This window comes from Pongo abelii, chromosome 10, assembly GCF_028885655.2.
Source record: "Pongo abelii isolate AG06213 chromosome 10, NHGRI_mPonAbe1-v2.0_pri, whole genome shotgun sequence".
NCBI lineage: Eukaryota > Metazoa > Chordata > Mammalia > Primates > Hominidae > Pongo > Pongo abelii.
In genome coordinates this window covers 72,247,102-72,264,709 of record NC_071995.2, presented here as the reverse complement: position 1 = coordinate 72,264,709, position 17,608 = coordinate 72,247,102, and the positions used below count along the sequence as shown (strand labels likewise).

Below are 17,608 nucleotides of genomic sequence, written 5' to 3'. Positions count from 1 at the left end.
GAACAAGACACTCTTTGCTTTCCATTTTCCCTGCCTTCCACCAAGCACAAACCTTCCATGCATTCAATAGAGAGTTAAAGCAAAATCTATTTCTGTGCATGATGTGGCAGGCTGATTTACTATGAATTAAATGTGGCAGAATAACGTATTGAGAAATTTAATAACTGTCTAGTTTTTATTTTGCCATAGCACCAGAAAATGGATAGAGTATTATTTTCTTTCACTCTCCATTTGCGTCAGGGTAGCATTGAGTTTGTGTCCTTGAGTTCTGGGATTCTTTTATTTCCTGGGTAAGGAGGGAGAAGAGAGATTTTTGGGAGTTTGTGAGCAATGGAGAAGTTGTCATGCAGAATATGCAAATAATAAGTATTAAAAAAGTTAAATCCTTAATGTCTTCCTCCACACATTCCAATTTTTTTTTTTTTCAATGAGCACGGGGACTTTATTACACGGCACGGTCCTCGTACCTGTTTCCAGAACGCTCAGTAGTAAGGCCGTTTGGGATTGTTCAGGGGGTTGGGCCGGAAGCGGTAGGCCAGCATCATCTTCTCGCGGAAGGCCTCGTACTCGTCGTCCTCCTTGGAGAACTCGGCCAGCCGGTCAATGCTGAAGCCGGCACCTTCCACTGTGGTGGTGGCCTTGTTGACCGGGTTCTTGATGCCCTGGCCCTCCGATCCCAGCCCCTCGCCTTCCTTCCAGCCCATCTTCATCAGCATCTGATAGCCAGTGTTCTCCACAGTCAGCCTGAACTCCTTGTACTCCGAGTAGTCAGGCTCACGGCTCTCCTTCAGGGCCTTGAAGATTTCCAGAACTTCTCCAGCTCGTCCGGAGGCAGGAAGTCTCCGATGAAATGCTTGCCCTGGCCCACCTTGGTCAGCTGCTTGGCCCATTTCCTGGTCTTGTCCATCTCCATGCGCGCAGCTGGTGCTTCCAGGTGCCCAGCTCGCTGTCCACCTCCTCGTCGCTGTGGTAGGCGTGCTGGTGATGCATGTCCTGCATGGCCCGCTTGCGCTGCATGATCATGTCGTACATCTGCTGCATCTCCTGCTGCTCCTTCAGCTGCTTCTTCTGGGCGTCCGACAGCTCCGTGACGCTCACTAGACCCACGGGCTTCCCCTTCTCATGGCCGAGCCCCTTGAGGTCCTGAACTGACAGAGGCGAGGGAGAGGCGTCCACGTCCCTCTGCACCGGCTCAGCAGGTGGGAGTTCTACCTTATCCTCTTCTGGCGTCCACCGGCTCTTCCGCTTCCTTCACGGTGGCTGCGGAGGCTGGCTTCCCTGGGGCGGCTGGAGCAGGGATGACGCGGAACGGGGCGGGGGCGGGAGGCGCAGGAGGGGACGAGACGGGGGCAGGTGGTGGCCGGAGGCGAGGACCCTGACAGGGCCTTAGGAGGGGACTTGGGCTTCAGGCCGGGGTCGGGTGCCCTGAGGCTCCTGTGGAGCCGGCCTTGGCTTTCCGGAACTCCTCCCGCTTCTTTCGGTCGTACTTGTATCCTTGGCTGTTAGTCTCGTACAGAAAGCTGAATGCCTGGTTCTCACGGTTGTTCTGGAGGGCGATGGTTTCCACCTCCGGATGCCAGTCCACTACGGACCTGGCCAACTTTTCTGCAAGGTTCTTGACCTCTTCATCCTCTGGGAGTGAAACTTTCTGAGAGGCTGCCTGCGACTTCTGCGCTTCCTTTCTTATCTCAGCCACCTTCTTTCTGTAGTAGAGAAATTCCCTGCTATTCTTATCCTGCAAAAATGCAAATGCCGGGTTTTCCTTCTAGTTCTCCATAGCCACTTTTTCTATCTCGGGGCCTTCTTCTGCCACAAAGCAGGCCAATTTCTCTATTACTTTCGGAGTCTCGGTTCCCTCTGAGGGTGAAACTTTGAGCTGGGATTACAGGCGCCCACCACCACGCCCGGCCAATTTTTTTTTTTTTTTTTTTTTTTTTGTATTTTTAGTAGAGACGGGGTTTCACAGTTCTGGCCAGGTGGATCTCGAACTCCCGACCTCAGGCGATCCTCCTGCCTTGGCTTCCCAAAGTGCTGGGATTACAGGCGTGAGCCACTGCTCCCGGCCACTACAGTGCAGTTCTATGGGAAGAAATTCATTTTATTTTATAAAATGTTACTGTAAAAAAAATTATAAAAACATATTTTCAAGGCAGTTAAAGAGATGTAGAAACCCATGCTTTGGATTATAACTTAATAAGAACAAATAAGAATTGGGAAGATGGCAGTGGGTAAGCCCAAAATTAAATACTAAAAACATACATTGGTTATTTAGAAATGCTAAAAACATACATTGATTACTTAGTAACAGTGGGATACAAAGTTTCCTGAAACAAGGAATATAAATAAGGTCTTTATTTTATTTCATAATGTTTTACAGCATCTCTAAAAATACTTATATTGTTCAATCACTAATCATCTACATGCTTCAGTGAACATACAAGTGTATGTGTCTTTTTGGTAGAAAGATTTTATTTTCTTTCAATATTTTCCCAATTACTATACAAGTTGGACAGAAAAGTGCAAGTCATGGAAAGGGGAATAGAGTTTTTCAGTTAGCACATAAATCTGAGATTAATATTTAGGGCTCAATACTTTTTTTGAGATTGCATTTTTGCTTTTCTTCAGCATCATACATTTAGCAAAATTTTTAGGTAATAAAATCATGATATAGCTGTTGAATTACCCTGTTTTCTTGAAAACTTTCTGAAAAATTAAGCTGATACAAAATTTCTAAATTATACTTATATATCTATAGAAAACAACTTGAAAAATTCCTATGTAATTTGCAGAGGAGTTTAACCTTTTTAATATAATAATACATTTATAATTTAATTTAGCTTTATTTCACATGCAATTACACATGAGTTTGCTTTAAGATTTCTAAAAAAATCAGGGTATTTCACATTAAGCATTATGGATATAAATATCTGAGATGAATTTAGCTAATAGTAAAATCTAAGATTTTTATCTCTTCTAGAAATTATCCTCTACCACTGTACATTTACATTAAATATGTCAATAAATTCTCTAGTTATATTCTTTGAAGGTTTACTAAAAATATTCAGAGTAAATGCAAAATATTTTATCATACTTTAATATTGATGTAAGTATTCCATTTTGGAAGGGATTTTTCTTTAGATAAATTTTGAGTATTTCACTGCAGACTGTATTTGTCTCCCACTAGTTAGCAAGAGTTATGGAGTAAGCTCACTATGACATAATGTACCAATTACTTTTCTTGGTGTACCAGTATCTCCTTTCATCTTGTGTTTGGACAGTGCTGCCGTGTGTGTGTGTGTGTGTGTGTGTGTGTCTATGTATGTCTGTGTATGTGCTTGCAGGAAAACAAATCCATATGGGAGACTAGTGAAGACAATAGTAGTTGACTTTTCTGTTGTGCTAATTCAATGAAAATTTCAAAACTAAGCATTTACAGAGAAAGCAATTCAAGACGTTGCAGGTAATGTCTTTTTTCATTATGTATCATAAGAATAAAAATTAAATCCTGTGTTAAATCATATCCTCTCTATTAAGTTGACTGACCATGATATAATATATCCCAATAAGGTCAGAAATAAGCCTGACTAGGCTAAAAAGAATTCTTAAAAGAATACTGCTTGTCTCATTTGCCCTCCATAGGTACAGCATTTTTACTTTTCCTTTTATTTTTATTTTATGTTTTTTTTATTTCAACTCTTAGCTTAGATTCAGAGAGTACATGTGCAGGGTTGTTACCTGGGTATATTGTGTGATGCTGAAGTTTGATGTACAGTGGATCTCACCCAGGTACTGAGCATAGTACCCAATAGGTAGTTTTTCAATACCTGCTCCCCTCCTGCCCTACCCTCTCTAGTAGTCCCCAGTGTCTATTGTTTCCGTCTTTATGTCCATGAGTACGCAGTGTTAGGTTCTCATTTATAATTAGGAAAATGCAGAATTAGAGGAAAACCGGTTTGGTTTTCTGTTGCTGCATTAATTTGCTTAGGATAATGGCCTCCAGGTGTATCCATGTTGCTACAGAAGAACATGATTTTATTCTTTCTTATGGCTGAGTAGTATTCCATGTTATACATATATTACACTTACTTTATCCAATCCGCCATTGATGATCACCTATCACTGATGATGTCTTCGCTATTGTGAATAGTGTTGCAGTAAACATATATGTGCACGTATTTCTTTGGTAGAAAGATTTTATTTTCTTTTGGATATATCCAGTAATGGGATTGCTGGGTCAAATGGTAGTTCTAAGTTCTTTGAAAAATGTCCGCACTGTTTTTCACAGTGTCTGAACTAATTTACATTTCCACTAACAGTGTGTAAGTATTTCTTTTTCACTACAGCCTTAACATCATCTGGTTTTTCTTTTTTTTGACTTTTTAATAATAGCCATTTTGACTGGTGTAAGATGGTATCTCATTCAGATTTTTTTTTTCAAGTTATTTTTTTTTATGAATTTTTAAAATTTCAGTAGGCTTTTGGGGAACAGATAGTGTTTTGTTACATGATTAAGTTATTTAGTGGTGATTTCTGAGATTTTGGTAAACCCAACACCCGAGCAGTGTATGCTGTACCCAATGGGTAGTCTTTTCTCTCTAACCTCCCTCTCACCCTTTCCCCTGAGTCTCCACATTGTGGTTTGGATTTGCATTTCTCTGATAATTAGTGATGTGTAGCATTTTTAAAATATATTTATTGGCTGCTTGTATGTCTCCCTTTGAGAAGTGTCTCTTTATGTCATTTGCCCATTTTTAAGTGGGTTATTTGTTTTTAGCTTGTTGATTTGTTTAAATTCCTTAAAGATTCTAGATATTAGATCTTTACCAGCTGCATAGTTTGCAAATATTTTATCCCATCCTGTTGGCTGTCTGTTTACTCTGTTGATATTTTATCTTGCTGTGCAGAAGCTCCTTAGTTTAATTAGGACCCACTTGTCAAGTTTTGTTTTTGTTGCATTTGCTTTTTAGGACTTACCCACAAATTCTTTCCTGAAGCCAATGTCCAGAATGGTGTTTCCTAGATTTTCTTCCAGGATTTTTAGAGTGTGCGGTCTTATATGTAAGTCTTTAATCCATCTTGAGTTAATTTTTATATGTAGTGAAAGGTATGGGTCCAGTTTCTACTTATTGCTAGCCAGCTATCACAGCACCATTTATTGAATAAGGAGTCCTTTCCCCATTGCTTGTTTTTGTCAACTTTGTCAAAGATCAGATGTTTGTAGGTGTGCAGCTTTATTTCTTTGCTCTGTATTCTGTTCCATTGGTCTATGTGTCTGTTTTTGGACCAAGACCAGGATGTTTTGGTTACTGTAGCTTTTTAGTGTAGCTTGAAGTTGGGTAATTTGATGCCTCCAGGTTTGTTCTTTTTGCTTAGGATTGCCTTGGCTATTCCGGCTCTTTTTTAGTTCCAAATGAATTTTAGGATGGTTTTTCTATAATTCTTTGAAAAATTACATTGGCAATTTGATAGGTATTATACTGAATTGTAGATTGCTTTGGGCAGTATGATTATTTTAATTATATTGCTCCTTTCCGTCCATGAGCATTAAATGTTTTTCCACTTGTTCATCCTATATATGATTTATTTAATCAGTATTTTGTAGTTCTCCTTGTAAGGTCTTTCACCTTCTTCGTTAGGTGTATTCCTAGATATATATTTTTTTCTATTGTAGCTATTGTAAATGGGATTTCATTCCTAATTGGACTCTCAGCTTGAACGTTATTGGGGTATAGCAATGCTACTGATTTTTGTACATGAATTTTGTATCCTGAAATTTTCCTGAAGTTGTTTATTAGTTCCAGGAGCCTTTTGCTCATGTCTTTAGGGTTTTTATAGATGTAGAATCATGTTGTCAGTGAAGAGAGAAAATCTCACTTCTTCTTTTCTTATTTGGATGCCTATTTCTTTCTCTTGCTTGATTGCCCTGGCTAGGGCTTTCAGTACTATGTTGAAAGGAATAGTGAGAGTAGATATCCCTGTCTTGTTCCAGTTCTCCAGGGAAATGTTTCCAGCTTTTGCCCATTCAGCATAATGTGGGCTGTGGGTTTATCATAGATGTCTCCTATTATTTTGAGGTACGTTTCTTCAATGTCTAGTTTCCTAAGTGTTTTTATGATGAAGGAATGTTTGATTTTATCAAAGCCTTTTTCCGTGTTTTTCAGAGATCATATAGTTTTGGTTTTCAGTTCTGTTTATGTGGTGAATCACATTATTTATTTGTGTATGTTGAACCAACCTTGCATCCTAGCAAGGACATCTACTTGATTATGGTGAATTTACTTTTTATGTGCTGCTGCATTTGGTTTGCTTGTATTTTGTTGAGAGTTTTTCCATCTATGTTCATCAGGGATATTGGCCTGTAGTTTTCTTTGTTGTGTCTTTGCCAGGATTTGATATCAGAGTGACGCTGCTTTCATAGAATGAGTTACAGAGGATCCCTTCCTCCTTATTTGTTGGAATAGTTTCAGTAAAATTGCTATCCATTCTTCTTTGAATGTGTGGTGGAACGCAGCTGTGAATCCATCTGGTCTGGAGCTTCTTTTGGTTGGAGGTTTTTTGTTTCTGATTCAATTTCAGAACTCAATATTGGTCTTTTCCATGTTTCAATTACTTCCTGATTCAATCTTGGGAGATTGTGTGTTTCTAGGAATTTATCCATTTCCTCTAGATTTTCTAGTTTTGTATTCATAGAGATGTTTGTAACAGTCTCTGAGGATTTTATATTTCTGTGGAATCGATTGTAATGTAACCTTTTTCGTTTCTGATTGGCACAGCATTTTTAAGCAAAGTTCTAGATGGGCCTAATCAGTTCAAAAATGTACTTTATATTATCTGAATGGATATTAAATTACCAGAAATTTGAGAAACTTTAAAATTGTTTAATTGATTATATATGTATTTTTTATATATATATAAAATATATATCACATATAGGTAATAAATATAGAACAAACACCTATGGATCTACCACCTCAATTAAGAAGCAGAACAGGCCAGGCGCAGTGGCTCATGCCTGTAATTCCAGCACTTTGGGAGGCCAAGGCAGGTGGATCATGAGGTCAAGAGATCGAGACCATCTTGGCCAACATGGTGAAACCCCGTCCCTATTAAAAACACAAAAATTATCTGGGCATGGTGGCACACACCTGTAATCCCAGCTACTTGGGAGGCTGAGGCAGGAGGATCACTTGAACCTGGGAGGTGGAGGTTGCAGTGAGCCAAGATCGTGCCACTGCACTCCAGCCTGGCAACAGAGCAAGACTCCGTTTCAAAAAAAATAAAAAATAAAAAAGCAGAACATTGCAAATATTAACTCTATCTCTTTGCTCCTTACTTTCCTATCCTGTCCTCCTCCCTTCCATAATTAACCATCATCCTAAATGTTGAAATTACTCCTTTGTCTTTTAAACATATAATTTTTACCAGATAAAATGAAAAAGGTTAAAATGCTTTTTAGAATTGACAACTACCAGTATTACACAGTTAAGTTAAACACTTAGATTTACACTCTGATTTTGCCATGTTATCCCTGTCTTTGGACATTTTCAGTCTGAATTAAAAAAATAAATAAAAAAGTGTGAGAGCCGTTGTTATAGAATGTAACTTCTATGTAGAGTTTTTGTGAAGATTAAACAGATACAGCATATAAAATGCACAATGCAATGCCTGGTGCTTCCTAGATTTTAAAAAAATCATTAGTATTAGTATTAGTAGCAGTATTACTACTATTATTATCATTATCATATGTTACTGTGTATGTATAATTGTTGATTATAATTTAGTAATGAGTGAATCAACATAGTTTAATTGAAAGCTTTGTCTTAGTTCTTAGTAAAATTTTTTTGGTTACACATATTAACATTTTAATGAATTTTTTCTTCAATGATTCCATGTATGCCTTGTGTTTTATTATTGGAACACTGAGCATGTGGGGGTTATTTATATCCTACTGATCAAGATCTTCGCCAAAGTCTGATTGCAAAAATTCAAGAAATTGCAATCTTAGGAATAAATGGGTTAAGAAGATAATTTGAAGCATATAATTCTATATCAACATTTGTCAATACCCTCATGATACTTGGGCTGTCAAAATAAGCAGAATCACTGAACGACTGTGACAGAACTGAATCTAATCCTTCTCAATCACACTACATCCTACTCCAGTATCTACATGAAGTGAAACATGCTTGTGCTGATCATCTTATGACCTTCCCCAAATTTTAATAATTTACAAGCTATTCAAACCTCCTGGTTACCACTTTCTTTTTGTGAGGAAATTGGAATGAAGTGCCTTATTATCCTAAAATTGTTTCCATAGATAATATTTATAGTTTATAAATTAAAGATATTTCAGAATATTTGTACACATTGCATACACATTTACAAACAAAGCATAGTTTTCAATTACAAAATTAATTAATAGGTATCTAATAATTCTAAAAGAGATCTTATAGATTCCCTTGGCATTTTATGTCCCTGTAGCGTGTTACTACATATGCTATGTGGAAGGAAAAATTATATTTTGACAGTTTGCTTTTCTCAGGTTGTTGCTTAGCAGTGCAGATGCTATCATTTCTTTCATTGTTTTTATCACATGCATAATTTTAAAAGACACAGCGCTTGTAATGGCTTTAAGAAATTATTACCTTCCAGAATTTTACTATACTATTAGTATGTTCCTCAACAGCTGCTTATCATACATTCCTGCTAAAATATGCAATATTATTTTTCTCCACCCCTTTGCTTTAGTTTGATAAGAAAATATGAGGGAACTAATAACTACTTTATAAATAAAATTTGTTTTCAAATTAATACAGAAGCAGAAACAAACACAAATAAACATATTAAAGATGATGTCCTAATGATGTCATAATGAGGCTCTAAATAATACTAGTTGTGTTGTATATTATAAAAGTATTGTGGGAAAAAAAATTCAGCAGGGCAAGTTATCTGAATTTAAAAGCAGTGGAGGAACTTCCAAATAAGAATGTCAGTAAATTCTCAGCATAAAATACTACAACCTTGAGGAAACTGCAATTAAAAGACAAATACTATGAATCAAATTATTAAAATAAATTAGACTGTTTCTATCATTAAAGTTTAAATGCCTCAGACAAATAGATAAGAAAATACTAATATAATAATAGATAAATATACTATGAACTGACAATTCACAATACAGGAAAGAGAACAATTATGATAACATTAGATAACATAAATATTAGGTAACATATATATTCAAAACAGCTGAATATAAAAGAGTTGATAAAATTAAAGTTTTAACAAAGTTTTAAAGTTTCCAACTGACTAATACAACTCTGTAGGGAAGATATGAACTCTGGAGTTCAAAGTATCTGTGTACACTTTTGTAGCCCCATCATAGTAGTTCTTTAAAAATCTAGGCTCTGACATAACAAAATCCATATTTCTACTATGTGCACCCCTTGCTCTTTTATGATCCTTTGATGCCCTGCTTTTCAGTGGTGTCCTTAAGAAGATCTTTCTTTTACAGTGTAACCTTAACCATTTCTGCTACTAATTAACCTTTCTTCCCCTGAACTGGTTACACATTCCATGTGCATGTTTGTCTTTCTTTGTTCTATTTGTGCTGTCTGTGAAATTTAGGAGAGGAACAAAGATTCTCTCAGCAAAAGGGCACCAAATCTTTTTATTGCTAACTCCTTGGTTCATGGATTCTCAATGGTCAGCCTGAGGCCATAATTGTGTTCATATATCACCATAGACTAATCTCAAGAGTCTGCCCTCTTTCAATTCCTTATCCCCGTACAGAATCCTAAATATCATTTCCAGTCTCGTTGCCATTTAAACTTTCAACTAAACAACTTCAAGAGACACTTCTCAGGGGAGAAGGGGCGGGTGGGGGAAATGGTAGTTGAAAACTAGCTTCTGCTGTGTATATATATTCAGATAATCAGTAACAAAACTGTGGAGATTTTCCTGTCCCTCCGTAACACATTCCTGAAAAAGGAGAAAGGTGAGATGTAGAACTTTCAGAAACCCAGAAGCAAGTCTCCTCTATATAAACATTATAAGGTGCAGTTATTTTTCAATCAGAACACCTTCAGTGTGACCCTTGATCATTTAGTATCTGCCAAGAAAAGCTTAACCATCTACAGAAAAATATCATTTACCCTTTATCTAAAAACTACTGCTATATTCTCGTTAATTAATTAATTAATTAATTTATTTTTTTGAGACGGAATTTCACTTGTCACCCAGGCTGGTGCAATCTTGGGTCACTGCAACCTCTGCCTCCTGGGTTCAAGCGATTCTCCTACCTCAGCCTCCTGAGTAGCTGGGATTACAGGCGTGTGCCACCACTCCTGGCTAATTTTTGTATTTTTAGTAGAGACAGGGGTCTCACCATGTTGACCAAGCTGGTCTTGAACTCCTGACCTCAAATGATCCACCCGCCTCAGCCAACCAAAGTGTTAGGATTACAGGCGTGAGCCACCAGGCCAAGCCCTCGTTAATTTGTTTTAAATAAGAAATCACAGTATTTAAATATAGGCAGTTCCTAAATTTTTTTTTTTTTTGTATTTCTTTTCTTTCTTTTTATTTTTTTGAGATGGAGTCTTGCTCTGTCACCCAGGATGGAGTGCTGTGCCACGATCTTGGCTCACTGCAACCTCTGCCTCCTGGTTCCAGTGATTCTCCTGCCTCAGCTTCCCGAGTAGCTGGGATTACAGGCACATGCCACCATGTCCCTTTAATTTTTTTAAATTTCAGTAGAGATGGGATTTCGCCATGTTGGCTAGGCTGGTCTCAAACTCTGGACTCCAGATGATCCGCCCAGCACTACCAAAATGCTGGGATTACAGGCATAAGCCACCCAGCTTTAAATGGTAATTCTATCAGTGAAGTGATACAGGTGGAATTTTCTTTTAAAAATAATTTGGGTAAAAGATAAGAGATCAACTGTATACGATTTCATGGGAATTTAGGTCAATTTAACTATGTCCCAAGAACTACATGTGTAGCACTTGCTGGGACTAATGATCAACTTGACTTGACCAGGCAAATTCAACATTGGCAACAGGTGAGCAACTTTATTAGAAGCAATTTCTATGGCAAATATATCCTGGAAGTCATTGACATTATTTTAATACTACAACAAAGAGCAGAACAACTGATGGAAGAATTAGGCTCTACAAGACTTAGAGATGGAAGACTGTTCGCCGTTCATTAAGAGAAAGGGTGGGGCTGCAGGTCTCAGAAGCCCTAAGGTTAGCCTTCAGCATGGATTCTTGTCAGTCATGAATCATTCTCTGATATGAGGTCTTGAAGGTGGAATCTAAGTTCCTTAGAGGCAAAGCAGTGTGGCCTTCTACCTACAGAGTTCATACAAGTGTTTTGATTAATATGGAATAATTTGTCACCAGAAGCTGAGTTACTAAAAGATAATTGGGGAAATTTCAGCTCACATTGTAGGAGAGATTATGCTTGTCTTAATTAATGGTTTTGACCTGAGTCAAGTTGGGAGGTGTTTTAATCAGAGAACTTGAGGCTAGAATTTTTTAAATAACACCAAAAAATTCAACAAAATAAGCTGTATTTTTTTTTTCCTAAAAGAAAATTCATGACAGCTCACCAAAAATATACTTTTTAGAGAAGTTTTGTTGTTATTTTCCTATATGTGAGGCAAGTCTCTCTGCTTAGAGGTTGACTCCACTTCACTCCTATTCCTGCCACCTCTGAACTCTGAATTACAATCCTAGACCTGGCTTTGATCCTCTGGAGTGTCACCGAGGAAGGACATCAGAAACTGCTGGAGTAAACCAACTTAAAGATTTTTCCTTGTCTAGGTTTCCTTCAGTTTTATACTGAGTCTCTGTTTTATAGAACTTTCAGATATAGAATGCTGCTATTCAAAATGCCCTCTGGCTAGGCAGTTCTTGATTGATCCTAACATATGATACGAATATGGCTCAAATAGTTAGAAAGTCAGGATGGAGATGACCATAAAGTTGAATAATTCAAGAAAATAGGAGAATCAGAGATTGGTGTCTAGAGTCTTGGAGGTTGCCTCAACTAGAGAGAGGACCATGCAACAGAAGGACTGAGGAGCTGATTTTAGGTGTTCCGGCCAACAGATCAAGTAAGAAATCAAATAAGTATCATCTTATCAGATATAACCATTCTCTTTTAAAGCTAAGAACGAGGGGCAACTCTTTGGTTATAGCTTGATACTTGCCGTGGCAAAATGTGCATTCTTACAAGAGAAATGCAACACTCTGTGTATATGCATGAGTACATGTGTTTACAAACACAATAAACAATAAGAAATTCTTTAAAACAAAACTAAAAATAGTGAAAAAAATCACAATTTTCTTTCAGTATTCATGAATTTTGTGTTTCCAGGTCAACTGTTTTTAGTAGGATAATACATTCAATAGGATGTATAGAGGATAAAAATGAGATGTAGCTGATTTAAAAATGTCTAGGTTCTAATATCATTGAATTAAGAAATTAAGAACAATAACTCAAGTTTAAGACATCAAGTCAAATTTTCTGCCCAGTGCTCCTGTCAATAAAATGTTTATTTTCTTAGAATATGGGTTGTATACCACATTTTACTAAATTGTTTACCCTATATTGTGGACTTAGGCTACAGTTCACCTAGATGCAACTATTCACACATTTTTCTGTCCTTAATATATTATTTCTTAACTCTCCACTAAGAACAGTTATCTTCCATGGTGGATAAATTAGTCCTGTCATATTAAGAGTTTGATATTTTCTTTTATACATTTATGCTTTAATTTATTACAATATTTTGACAACTTAGAATGACTACCAAAAATTTAATTCTTAGGGAATTTAATATGTGTTGTCTTCTCAGGGTTGAATATTACTTTTGTCATGATATATTTTATTTTCAAAACACTGGTGAATTATATTTGTGAATATTTTATTTAGAAATTTATTTCACTAGAATTTTAAAATTTGGTTGTGTTATGTGGTTATAGAGCCAATAATGAAAAGTTAAAAAGTTTCACAACTTTTCATGTGCTCTCAAATAGTGTAAATAATGGAAACTACTTTCTGAAGGCATTTCAGAACTCAGAATAAAATAATCTCAGTGTATTCTAATTTAGGACAAAATATATTTACTGTTTTCATAATTTCCAATTGTTTTTTCCTTCAAATTTTTATTACTTATTCAGCCAACTTCAGTAAATAAAATTTTATTTGTAAATTACCTGTTTTACTTGGATTTTCAGATGTAATGGTTCAGTGTTGTATATGTCGTTCTACATATGCAAATTATTTTTATTTTGTGAAATGATAAAAATACGTTAAACTCTATAGATCTTTCATCATATGCCTTGGTACATACTCACCATCTCATATCAGAAATTATTAATATTTTTATTGTATTCTTCAAATCTTATGTTTGATCCCAAGTCCCACTTTTTTCAAAGATAATTATTATTTAATTTATTACACAACTATGTGTGTATATATGTGTATATATATAAATCTATATATGTACATATATAATTTATATATTATATATATGTATATATATTGCATTTCTCTTGTAAGTATGCACATTTTGCCAAGGCAATTATTAAGCTATAACCAAGGAGATGCTCCTCATTCTTAGCCTTAAAAGAGAGTGGTTATATCTGATAAGAAGATATTTATTTGATTTAGTATCAAATAAGTATTTGTGAGTATTTTATTTAGAAATTTATTTCACTAGAATTTTAAAATTTGATTGTGTTGTGTGGTTATAGAGCCAATAATGAAAAGTTTTATATATATATATATATACACACAAAAAAGTATATATATATATATATATATATATATATATATATACTTTTGCCTGGGATTAGACACATTTTTCCCTATTCCTCTGGCTATGTACAATTAAAAACTGAGACATATATAAAAAGTATTCTGAAAGGTGGAGAGAGAGAATCAGGCAGTTTAGGGACCCTCAGTACCGGAGAAATGGTGTAGTGATGAGTTTCCTGGATTTTCTTTTTGATTCACATATTCCAAACTGCGAGCTGGCTAAGATAGTAACCTGGTAATGCCAACAGAAACATATTTTTAAAAAGTCCTAACAGATGCTTGCTGTTCCTAACTGAAAGAACAGAAAAATGGCAATCTAGCAAGACAGAAACTTTTATACAATAAACTCTTTATTGAAGAAAAACACCTTAAGAAAGACCATGGTACCACCCTCATCCAGCCAGCAAATGCAGAGTTCAGAGCCTAGATTTTCATTGTCTCTAGGTTGTAGTAAAGTTTATAAACCTCCCTTCTCTACCCTACAGGGCTGGTGTCAGAGAAGGCTAAGTTGGGTACAAAGACATTCATTCTCTCCAGGTGGTAACAAGGACCCTCACATGGTATTAACGAAGACCAAATGGTAAGCCTCCATTTTCACTTCTACCTTGCAGTAATGAACTGTTACCCTTTCTTTTCCTCACTGGGAAGGTATTAAAAGATGTCTCTCGGAGAGTCAAGGCTTTCGCCATCACAGTAGCAATAAGGCTTCCCACCCCCAGCTATCTTAGTGTAAGTACGGGCCATGTGAGATACAGAAACAAGGCACCCCTTCTCCTACTAGATAGGGAGATATTAGTAGAAATCTAGCAGGAGCCAGAACTCCTACTATCTCACAATAGTTAGTACCTTCCCTCCTTGAGTATAGATGTCGGCCAAGTGTAGAACCGAATTTCTGTCCCCTTCTGGCAGTAACAAGGGGGTGCCCCACTCTTCCCCTGCCAGAGTGATGTCAGAGAAAGAGAGCTAAAACAGGCTTAAGTAAGATGCAGCATATTATAATACCCAAAATGTCTAGGTATTCGTATAAAATTATACATCATACCAAGAACCAAAAAGATCTCAAACTGAATTAAAAAGATAATCAATAGATGTTGACACTGAGATAACAGAGATGTTAGAATTATCTGGCAAAGGTTTTAATGCAGCCATAATAAAATACTTAAATAAGCCATAAAAAATAGCTTGAAACATAAAAATAGGAAGCTATGGCAAGGAAGTAGAAAGTCTCGGTAAAGAAATTAAAGATATAAAGAAGAACTAAGTAAAAATTATAGAACTGAGAAATAAAATAATTGAAATTAGTAACTCAATGGATAGTTTCAACAGCATAATGGATGAAACAAAGGAGACAAAGACCTTGAAGATACAACAACACAATTACTTAATGAGAATAGAAAGAAAATAGACTGAATAAAAAGTGGACAGAACTAGGCAGGAACAGTGGGGTTATAATGAAAAAAAAAAAAAACAAACAAAAAACAAAAAACCTAACATTCGTGTAATTAGAGTCCAGGAAGGAAACAAAAAAGGTGAGGCTGTAACAGTACTTAAAAAATAATGGCTAAAAATGTCTCAAGTCTGGCAAAAACAGAAACACATTAGTCTAAAGAAGCTAAGTGTGATAGTGTCAGCTGTCAACCTGACTGGATTAAGAAATACTTAGAGAGCTGGAAAAGCCTTATTTCTGGGTAGGTCTGAGAGGGTATTTCCAGAAGAGGTTGGTATGTGAGTTGGTGGACTGGCTAGGAAAGGTCTTCCCTCAATGTGGATGAGCACTATCCAATTATCTGAGGGTCCTGATAGAATAGAAAGGCCAAGGAAAGGCAAATTCTTTCTCTTTCTATTCTGCAGCTGGAATACCCTTCTTCTGCTAACCTGGTACATCCAGGCTGTCCAGGCTTTAGATTCCAAAACTTACACCAGTAGCCCCTCGGGTTCTTGGGCTTTTGCCTTCGAGAGTTACATGATTAGCTTCCTTGGTTCTGAGCCTTTCAGACTTGGACTGAGCCATACATAATACCAGCATTTCAGGGTCTTCAGCTTGCAGATGACTGTTCACAGGACTCCTTGGCCTCCATAATCAATTAAGCCAATTCCCTTACTAATCCCCTCTTACCTGTCTATCTATCATCTATCTTATTAGTTATGATTCTCTAGAGAACACTGAATAATACATTGAGCAAACTCCCAATAGGATAAAACAAAAAATAGTACACCAAGAGACATGACAGTCAAACTTTTGAAAACTAAAGACAAAGAAAACACATTGAAAGCTATAAATGAGAAATGACACATTACCAATAAGGCAAAAAGAATTCTAATAGGCAACAGATTTCTCATCAGAAACCATAAAGGCCAGAAAGAAGAGAACTATCAACCAAGATTCTATATCTAATGAAAATATCCTTTAGGAATAAAGAGGAAATCAAGATATTCTCCAATGAAAGAAATTAACATTAACTGGAACTTTATAAAGGAGAATATTCAAACCTCCAATAAGTATATGGAACAATATTTAACATTATTTACCATTGGAGAAACAAATTGATTCCTCCATGATATACCACTTTTTCACCTATGGAATAGCTAAAATTAAATAGATTTACAGTATTAATTATTGGCAAGGATGTAGAGGAACCGGAACTTGTATTCACTTTTGGTGATTGTATAAATTGGTTAAAAGACTTTGGAAAACTGCTTGTATCTACTAAAGCTAAACATATGCCTACATCCTGACTCAGAAAATCCATTGCTACTACATACCTGAAAGACATGAGTGCATAGATTCTCAAGAATCATATCCAAAATGATATTTACAACAGGTTTATTCATATTTCCAAACTGGAAACAACCCATAAATCTACCTATAAGAAAACTGATGAGTGGTAATACACTCAAACAATGAAATACTACCAACCTATAAAAAAAACTACTTACTTATAAAAAATAAATACTACCTACCTATAAAAAATAAATGCTACCCACCTATTAAAAATCAATACTACTTATCTATAAAATAATAAAATCTTAATATGCAGAATAATGTAGATTAATTTTATCAACATTATGTTGAGCAAAAGAAGCGGGACACAAAAGAGGATATATTATATAAATCCATTTATGTGAATTTCAAGAATTGACTAAATGATGGTTAAAAAAGCCAGAATAATTAGAAAACTGAGGGTGAGAAATGAACAGAAAAATGAGTGAGGGAATCTTCTGCAGTCTTGAAAAATTTTGTATATCTGATTTTGGGTTGTACAAAAACTATCTTCAAGCTCTACACATTTGTGTGTGTGTGTGGACAGGTGGACTACAACTGGCTGAAGTGTGTTTTCTAACACTAAATTATTTGAGGTCCTTTCCAAAAAAATCCAAAAAATTAGCTCTGCATGGTGGTGTGTGCCAGTAGTCCCAGTTACTGGGGAAGCTGAAGTGGGAGGGTTGCTTGAACCTGGGTTGAGGCTACAGAAAGCCAAGATTGCACCACTGCACTCCAGTCTGGGTGACAGAGCCAGACCCTGTTTCAAAAAAAAAAAAAATTACAGTTTGAGGTTGAGTTTTTCGAATTCCAAAGTCCATGCGATCTCCGTTATGCCATATTGCTCTCCTAAAATGAATAATACAATCTATATCTAATTCTAAAGTTCAGTTACCCTGAAACATGGAAGAGAATGTGTCCTGAATAATAATACTGATGACATCATATTAATATAGGAACAATTCAACATAATTCATCAACAATTCTGCATAAAATATCACTTCAAGTGAAGATTTATTT

General features: G+C 36.1%; 1 pseudogene; it reads right to left on the bottom strand.

Moving 5' to 3' along the window:
• Positions 1–266: 266 nt before the first annotated feature.
• Positions 267–14,516, bottom strand: LOC100435927 (SURP and G-patch domain-containing protein 1-like; annotated as a pseudogene).
• Between the last annotated feature and the right edge of the window lie 3,092 nt (positions 14,517–17,608).